Genomic DNA, 9,863 nt, shown 5'->3' on the forward strand with positions numbered 1-9,863 from the left:
AGATGGTGTAAGAAAATGACACTTTCCCTGGATTTTTCTTCATCATTCATGGTTTCTGGGCCTCTACTTAGTCACTGGCTGCCAGGAGGGAGAATGTTCCAGGGTCAAAGGGCACTATCTCACTGAAGTGGAGCTATTGCAACCAATGAGTGATGATAAAATGTCATTGTTGTTCTCATCAGCTTTGACGAGCAAAAAATGGATCCCAGCAGAGTCATTCTCATCCCCAGAATTTTCTTTCTTTTTCTCCCAAAGAGGCAAGAGCGATGTCTTTTGCATTGTATGGCTTAGTTTTTTTAATGCTCCCAGATAAGCCGATGTCAAAGCATAAAGAGTAAAATTCCTTTGCTTTCCACAGTTTGTAAGAAAAGAATTTAGAATGTGCCTCACCACCATTTTATCCATCTCTTCAGCTGGGGAAGTCCCTAACAGAATTCTCGCTCAGTTGATGATAAAAGAAAGCAACAATTTCACCTATGAATTAACATATTAATATGGATGATCATGCACACATGAAAATAAAGGTGCTTTTTTGCATAATCTTATTTCTGAGAAAGCAGTGACTTGGATTTTTATATAAACACTTGTGATTTTTATCCATGTTTTGGAAAATTCAGCACACATATTTCCAGGATACTTAAATCTGATAAACCCACATGCCCTACTGTTATACAACCTTCCTTGTCTAAGATCTGATCATTCAAAAATCCTACAGGATGCCTCTTATCAATTATTGAATGTGCAGGAATGGGCCTAACTCTTAGCTCTACTAAGGGCTTGAAAAGCATACTCTTCTGATAACTGTCACTGACATATGAACCCTCTAATATATTTAATTTTATTTATTTTTTAGATTTTATTTATTTATTTATTTATTTGAGAGAGAGTGGGGATGGGGGCTGAGCAGGGAGGAGCAGAGGAAGAGTGACAAAGAGACTCTGCACTGAGCATGGGGCCCAGTGAGGGGCTCAATCTCATGACCCTGAGATCGGGACCTGAGCTGAAATCAAGTGTCGGACGCTTAGCTGATTGAGCCACCCAGGTGCCCCCCCGCCCCAAATATTTTAAAACAAGGACATTCCGATTAACTTTCTTCACTAACACAATAGAAGGTAACATGGGTTATCCAGTCACTGAGACTGGTCTTCTGGAAACTTATCACCCAACCATAGAATCAAGGAGTACATATTTAGCTAACACAGGCTGATTGGCAAATTCTTCACTCATGTGCCTAGCAATGTCAGTTCTCAGGAAGCAGAGAAACCACTAAAGGAAACAAAAATCCCTAACTGATTCACAACTAACTAGGAAAAATTTTCTGGATATAAAGAGGTAATAGGTATCTTGGGAGTAGTTTAATGTTTGCTTGCCCATTAACTGAAGCATTTATTTATTTACTTATTTATTCAATAATCAAACATTTATTGAATGCTTATTGGGCTCCAGGAATTAAGAATACATAAGTTAAAAACTCAGACCCTGTGTTGGCTCTACATATATACATGAAAATAAATAAATTTATAATGCAATAGTCTGGAGGCTTCCCTAGAAGTACACTCAGAGGAAGATGGAAAGATATGGCCTAGAAACCAAGTCCAGACTAGCAGATATGGAAGAAGATTTTTTTTGTGCAGTAATTCCATATGACCTCAGGCTTGAAGTATGAGCATGAATAAGACAGGATGCCCAGAGATGGTCATCTGTGGTGGTAGTGGAGGTGGACTGGAGTTGCATCATGGAGAGCAGTAGCGTATGCAGAGCCACCAAGCGGCTGGATTGGGAAACTGCAAATTAATTCAATATGGTAGGAATAGTAATTCAATATGGTAGAAATAGAAGTAATGAAGCTGGAAACAGTGAGAGGTGATGGGGAAGAAGAAGACAAGGGCCAAAATATCAAAATCTTAAGCAGTGCTTAGAAGCTTATAGTTTATCCTGAAAACAATAGGGAGCCACAGAAGACTGAAGAGGGAACTCCTGTTGACATTTCTGCTGTAGAGCAGGGGGTTACACACAAAGCTTTGGAACCTATTAGGATTATGAAATTAAATTAGACGGTTCAGACCAGCATGTTTTCTTAATGAAGTAGAATCAAGTAGAATGGAAGAGAAAATACTAAAATGTATTGCAAGCAGTACAAGTAAGTATTGCTTTGTGAAATGTGGTTGCTAGTTCACAACGTAAGTTTTTGTTGCTGAGGGTTGTGGTCAAAATAATTTGAGAAACAATGTTTTAGAAAGATCTTTTGGGCAGCTAAAAGCAGAGAGACCAGTTAGGAGGTTATTGTTACAATCATATAATAAAAGAGAAAAGAGATGCGTTCTTCAGAATCTGTAAGACCATGGAAAAGAATGCTATTTCATTTCTGTGATACATCTGAGTTAAGGAAAGCCACCAAAATCTGCATTTTATAGATTTTCAATAAGAGACACAGATGCCTACGGGCACCTTGGTGGCTCAGTCAGTTAAGCATCAGACTCTTGATTATGGCTCATGTCATGATCTCAGGTTCATGAGTTCAAGCCCTGCCTTGGGCTCCTGGCATGGAGCCTTCTTAAGATTCTCTCTCTCCCTCTGGCCCCCACCTCATGTGCTCTCTCTCTCTCTTTAAAAGAAAGAGAGAGAGAGATGCCTATGCTTTTACAAAATAGAACATCTACTTCCAGTAATCCAGTGCTATTAGGGCCCTGTTTCTATGTGAAAAAAACAAAACAAAACAAAACACCCATCATTCAAAGCACAACTGTGTTGATTTTTCCATGAAGTTTCCCATATATTCCCTTCTAGAAAAAAACTAGCAGCAATCCTCTCCATATTTATCACAGTCAATAAAATACCATGACCCATAAATCACTTTTTGTGTTATCAGCTTGTTGTCTGGTCTTCACAGTAATTTACACTATTTGAAAATAGCTTAACTGTTTGAATTCTCATTTCTTCTCTACATTCCCTCTTCCAGAATGTTCAACACTTGGGGGCAGGATTGGGATTGCCTTGTTCACTATCTTACAGGCTAGAAGAGGGCCTGACATCCAGGAGAGATTGAATGAACTAGTCTCATGTCAACCTGAGACACCTTGAGGCAGAATCCCTGTGTGGCCTGTGTCTCAGATCAGCATTTATTTTATAGTCACACCTTCACAATCATTATCCTGGCTCCTGTTTTTCCCACTGCACCAAACTGCTTCTCCAGAGGCAATTAAATAATTAAAGCAATTAAAAACATTAAAATAAATAAATAATAAAAATAATAACTAAATTAAAATAATCTTCTCCAGAGCCACGATGAGTGAGATTCAGTGTTAAGTAGATTTCATCTTGAAACTTGACTGGAAGTGAACCATGATCATATTTTTACTTTCTGCTCAATGGTTATATACATAATACATATCTCACCTGTACTGTATTTGCAAAACATCAGTGTCTTTTATTCTGTGACTTTAGAAATGTCTTCAAATCTGAATTGAATCTGCCATTATCTCCATGAGTTGGGGGAAGAAGGGCACACGATTTTAGAGCTTTCTAAATGAGCAGTGTCGGTAATAAGTCTGTGAGTTTGATCCCAGTGGTCCTCCGGACTGTCTGCAACGTCCCATCCACTTTTTTTTCTTATTTATTTTTAAGGAGCGAGCCAACAGGAAAATGTGTTAAGCAGAGAACATTTAATTATAGACTGTGGCTTTCTTTTGAATTAAAATAATCAGTAATACATTACCATTTTACCAAACATCTCACGATGCTTTTATTTTTAAGGCTGACAACACTTTCTAATTTAAAAGTCAAACAAACCTAGTATTTATCCAGTGATTAAACAAATTTACTGCTTAACCCTTTGTAATCTCCCTGTAGAGACTATTTGGAAACCTTGAGTTAAGAAGGTGGTGGGCTATCTTTCAGCCATTCAACAAGACATCAGCAAAACAAGAGAATTCCTAAATAATCAAATGCATGCTAAAACCTCGGACTTTTTTAACATTAAGATACAGGTATCCAGAGTGTGGTGTTCCTGCTAATGGCTAGTGGAAGAATTTAAATGATTGCTAGAATCTGACCAAGTACAGTTTTCTAGATCTCACCTGACTGATCACTTATATGTGGTGTTAGAATGTGGCTAAGGAAGGGGGAACAATTACTGAAATTGGGAGACCTGGATTCCAGCTACTGTTCTACCATAAATTAGGTGGATGACAATTAGAAGATTCTAAAACAAAATAAAAACAAAATAGGACAAATATAATTTGAATTAGAGAAATTAAAGGCAAATTTGAGGTTAAATCGTATTTTCACAGTTTACCATCTTTGTAATACTGTGCAAGGTCCTGCCTGTCTCAGAGCCTCAGCGTTCTTGTCTGTAGAGAGAGGATGATAGACCCTGAATCAGGAGTGTTAGAAAGAAAATCATGGGCCCAAAATGGAATCAACTTTTATAACATAATCAACCTACTTATGTTAAGGGCCCACCGCAGCAAAGTAAGACTTAATACCTAAGCTAACTGCATTTTCAAACCTCCCTGGAATGTAAGCCTCTAACTGGTCAAGATGAATTTCCTGGTCAGCACTAGGAAATTTGCTAATAGGCTCCTTCCTTTCCCTTTAGGAGGGGTCCTTGCTTCAAACAGTGCATTCTTTGCTAATAATTTCCTTTCCCACTCTCTCTCTCCCTTTAAAGAACTTTATCTATAGCTGAACAGAGCTTCTTTCCATTTGCTAGTTGGGATTCTGCCCCATCCATGAATTGTTCAATAAAGCCAATTTGATCTTTTAAATAACTCAGTTGAATTTTTGTCATTTAATAGGAGATCTTGAGAATTCCCTGAGCTGTGTTATGTAAAACAGCTCTGAAAAATGTCTGCATTCCACTTTTTATATAAATGAATGCAGGTGAAAGGAGAGACTACTAGGACTAATTGGGAGAAAGTGACCCAGATCCAGAAGGGGTGGGAAAAGTCTTGAACCACGAATGCCTAGAGGAGCTAGGAAGAAGACTCATCCTGGAAAAGAGAAAGCAGCAGGCTGGAAAGAGAGGTGGATTGAGAGGTGGAGATTCGATTTATCCATTCAGTTCTGCCACTAAATATTTATGCCATGGCATTGGGGAGAGGGGTGGCTGGTGACTATCCTTTTCTGGATCTAGTTTTTCTTAATTTAGAAAATGAGAAGACTGGAGTAGATGACCTTTGAAGCTCCTTTTCTCTTTAATAAGGATCTGTATCTAAGAATGATCTTGTGGACTTTTACAAAACAATACGGACATATTTTATGAGTAACAGACTTATTCTGTGCTTCTACGGAAGGGAGAACCTTTCATGAAAGTTATATTGAAAAAGGAATTTGCACAGCATAAGAAAGGAAACCTCTAACCATAAAAATGATTTAGGAATATAAAAACAACATTCATAAGATTTGAAGTTATTAAGAGACTGGATCCGAATTGTTCCTGCCATAAAAAAGAAGTGATAATTATGTGTTGTGATAGAGGTGTTAACTAACACTAAGATAGTTAATCATATGTCAATAAATAAATGTATCAAATCAACACATTGTACGTCTTAAACTTGCAGTGTTATATGTCAATTATATTCCAATTTAAAAAAAATTGAAAAAGACTTTGTAAGCTAATAAGTCCCAAATGACTGACATTTTTAAGCCTCTGTATTTTCCCCAGATGTTATTCCTTCTCTTCATTATATTTCCTTCCACTTTTTCATCCAGCCAATTCATACTAACTTATCACTTATGTGGGGGGAACTTTCTAGCATCTCTCCATCTGGAGAAGTCACCCTCTTTCTGTTTTTCCTCAAGCTTTTGTGCTTATCCCTGTTGTTGGGGCATATCTTGGAGCAATAATGAAATTATAGCATAATGCATCATGATAAGAAATTAAAACTTCCTCAAATAGGAGGATACTTGAAAAATCATGTGATGATGTGATACCTCACAGTCATTTAAAATTTTGTCCATGAGAAGATTTTTTTAAGATGCAAAATTATGTGATTTTATGTTACTAGAAAAAGCATAGTACAAAGTTGTACATATAAATATATTTAAACTGTTTTCAGTGTGCTGTAAATACTTAAAGAAAGGGATATACTTTAAAATATTAACTCATGCTTTCAAAGTGGGTAAATATGGGTAAATGTTTATTGTTTTCTCTATACTTTTCTATGTTTCCATATTTATTAGAATGAGTATGTTTACATTTATAATCAGAAAAATTGTTAAAATGGAAAAGTAAATACAAAAAAATATATTTTGTAATCCATGAAAACAGTCAATATTCAGGTTACTCTAGACATCTGGAATGTTACCAGAGCTCTGGGATCTGAGCTGTGTGTAGGAATGAACAGGTGTCATGTGTGATTTCTAATTAACAGTCATTGTTTTGCTCTCAGTCCTCATCCAGAATCTAGCGTCACAGTGAATTTAGATAGTCTGTCTTTGAAAAATGCGGCCTGCCTCCATAAGGTAGTTGGGATAGAATGTTTACCTTGTGTAAACATTCCCTATATTCTTCCAGATTATTTCATGTGATCTGCCTGACCATAGCTAAACTTCTACATAGACTTGCTAATTTGGACCTATGATTCCTTCTCTGCCATTTTCTTTAGTCTCCATTCTGCCCTGGCCTCAGCTCATAACCCTGTCCTTCTTGGGCTCCAGACATGAAAGGACAAAGGTCATACTGATTATGACACACAAGACTCTGACGTGGATTCTGGGAGAGAATCAGCCATTCTACATCAGGGTATTATAATCCAAAGGAAGGGTTTAGATTCTTGTGCAGATGACTCAGGTCAGGTGCCTGGAAAAGACTAGAAAAAGTCAACTGTGTGAGAGGAAGCCCCAAGCCATCCATCTAGTTTAATCTCCTTAATCCCCAGACACTGAGAAATATTCCAGGCTCAGTGCTAGGCACCAGGGTTACCCAAAGGTAAATGAGCCTTAAGGAGCTCATCAGGGATGTCAGCAGGCTGAGATGTGAAGAATTAATTGGAATGCTGAGTAATACGCACTGTAATATAGCTATGCAATGGCTAGAATGCTGTGTTTATATAAATTTGCCTTAAAATTTAGGCAGATATGAAGAACTGACTTGTCAGAGTGAATGAAAACTTATCTCACAAATATGGGGAAAGAGAAGAAGATATTTTTAGGTACATGAAAGTGCCCATGTAGAGCCTAACACATATGAATAGGTATGTGTGGTAGGAAATTAATTAATTCAGTTGGTTAATACTTAGTAAGAACCTATGTGCATGAGGAACTCTACTGAGAGCTGTTTTAGGCAATGGGAATCATCTTCCCAACTTGAGTGTATATATGAGGGAAGGAGAAAATCCCTCTATTGACTTAAAACTTTAATACATACTCTGCCCTCAAGGAGGTGAAGCATAACTTCCCACTCCTTTAGTATATAAGTTGCACATAGTGATTTCCTGTCAAAGAGTAAAATATGGAAAGGAGTGGGGAGATAGTAACTTTACAGTGGAGAAACCTGACAAACACTACCTCGACCAGGTGACCAAGATCAACATCAACAGTGATAGATCATGTTTGACAGCCTATACCCTTGCTATGATGGAATGAAAATGGCACTTTACCTCTGTTGTCTTTTCTTCCAAAACCTGTAACCCTAGTCTAATCATGAGAATACATCAGACAAATTCCAATAGATATTTTACAAAATATATTACTGTACTCCTTCCTGAAAACCTTAAAAGTTGTCAAAAGCAAGTAATGTGTGAGAAATTATCACAGCTAAGAAGAGCCTAAGGAGACATGACAAATAAAAGCAATGTGATTTCCTAAATGGGACCCTGAAAAAGAAATAAAAACTAAGGAAATATGAATCAAGCATGGACTTTAGGTAATAGTAATATACTAATATTATTTCATTAATTGTGACAGATGTACTATAGTAATGTAAGATGTTAATAATTGGGGAAAGTAGATGTGGAGAGTACAGAGACTCTCTATAGCATCTTGGCAATTTTTCTGTAAACCTGAAATTGTTCTGGTTTGAGGAATGATAAATGTTATGAAACAAAATAAAGCAAGGGATGTGGTAGAAGGAATTGGGAAGAGAGAAGTTTTTGGAAGCTACAGTAAGCAAAGCCACAATGAACAGGTGATTTTCAAAAAGAGGCTGGGGTGAAAGGGAATGTGTGTCCATTACAGTGGGAAGAGCACATCAGCAGATGGGATAGCAGGTCCAAGGACCTGAGACCATGCTTGGAGTGTTTAAATAACAGAACACAGGCACATTTGCAGGATGCAGTGAGCTAGTGGAAGTGTCACATGATGAGGTTGGAGAAGAAGCTGAAGTAGATTATACAAAACTTTAGGGGCCACTGAAGGGAATTTGAATTTTACTTGGAGTAAGATTGAACAGTGTTACATGATTTGCCTTATATAGTCTTAAGGTTTGGCTGTTGCATGGATAATAGACAGTAAAAAGCAGAGTGTAAATGGGGGGGAGGTATTTAGGAACTTTCTACAGTGCAGCTGATAGATAGTGATGGTTACCTGACTCATGATGGTAGTGGTGACATTGGTGAGAAGTGGTCAGGATTTGTATGTATACTGAAGAAATATGTTATGCTGATGCATTAGACAGGATGAAGGAAAATGAGAAAATTAAGGATGCTTCTAAAAATCTTTGAAGAATTGGATGGGTGGTGGTGCCATTTACTGAGCTGAGGAAGTCTTGGGGAACAACAGCCTTGAGAGGTAAACCAAGAGTTTAAATTTTGAACATATGAACCTTGAGATGCATAGTAGGCCTTCAATCAGAGATTCAAATAAGTTGTTGAATAGATGATTTTGGAGTGCAAGGATAAAATAAGAGCTGAAATAAACACTTAGGAGTCATCAGTTTATATGGATCATTTTTCCAGCATGGATAATGGATTCACAAAGGAGTGATTGTATGTCTGAGGTGTCTGAATGCTAAGCCCTGTGGAACTCCAACATTTAGTGTGGAACTCCAACATTAGTCAGAAAGAAGAAAATGTAGCAGATGAACCTTCCAAGGAAGTAGAAGTAAAAGTGGGAGTGGTTGTATTTCAGAAGCTAAGTGTAGAAATTGTTTTCAAATGGAGGGAGAGAGCAACTATGTCAAATCTATGAGGAGTCAATTAAGTAAGATCAGGGCTGGGGGTTGACCACTGAATTTGTTCCTTTGACCAGGGTAGTTTAGAGGAATGATGGGAATAAAGGCCTAGCTGCACTGAGTTCAAGAGATTGAGGGGTAAGAAAGTGGAAACAGTTAGTATAAAGAACACTTGTTGTGAAATTTGCCAAAAAGGGGAAGGACATAATAGGGTCACTGGTGAAGGTAACATGAAATCAAAGGAATTTTTTGTTTTTTTTTGGTTGGTATTTATGAAGCAGAATTTCAAGTTGATGAGAATGATCCATTAGAGAAAGAATAGTTGATGGAATAAAAGGAAATGGGAAATTGTAAGAACAAAGTGATATCCAGGCCACAAGTGAAGGGATCTGCTTAGCTGGAGTCTGAAAAGTTCATATGCTGTGGGATGTATGAGGACAGATGAAGTTAATAGATTTGATGCAACAGGATTGAAGATGTTCTCTGATTGCATCTATTTTCTCTGAAAAATGAGAAACAAGGCCACCAGCTGAATATGAGCACAGAGGAAGGCATTTGGAATTTGGGGGAGTGAAAAAAAAGTTGAGAAATGGTTGTTTTGGAGAGTGGGAGAGTGAATTGGCAGGGCAAGCATAATGGGTTTCTTGGACAGAGTTTAGATCATGAATTTAGAGTAAGTCCAGCCAGTGGGTACTGTGATTTTCTTCAGCCTCAGTCATTTGCATGAGTGCAGGAGAGGGGAGCAAGAGTT

Source organism: Mirounga leonina, unplaced genomic scaffold, assembly GCF_011800145.1.
Source record: "Mirounga leonina isolate KUSES-001 unplaced genomic scaffold, KU_Mleo_1.0 Mir_151, whole genome shotgun sequence".
NCBI classification, from domain to species: domain Eukaryota; kingdom Metazoa; phylum Chordata; class Mammalia; order Carnivora; family Phocidae; genus Mirounga; species Mirounga leonina.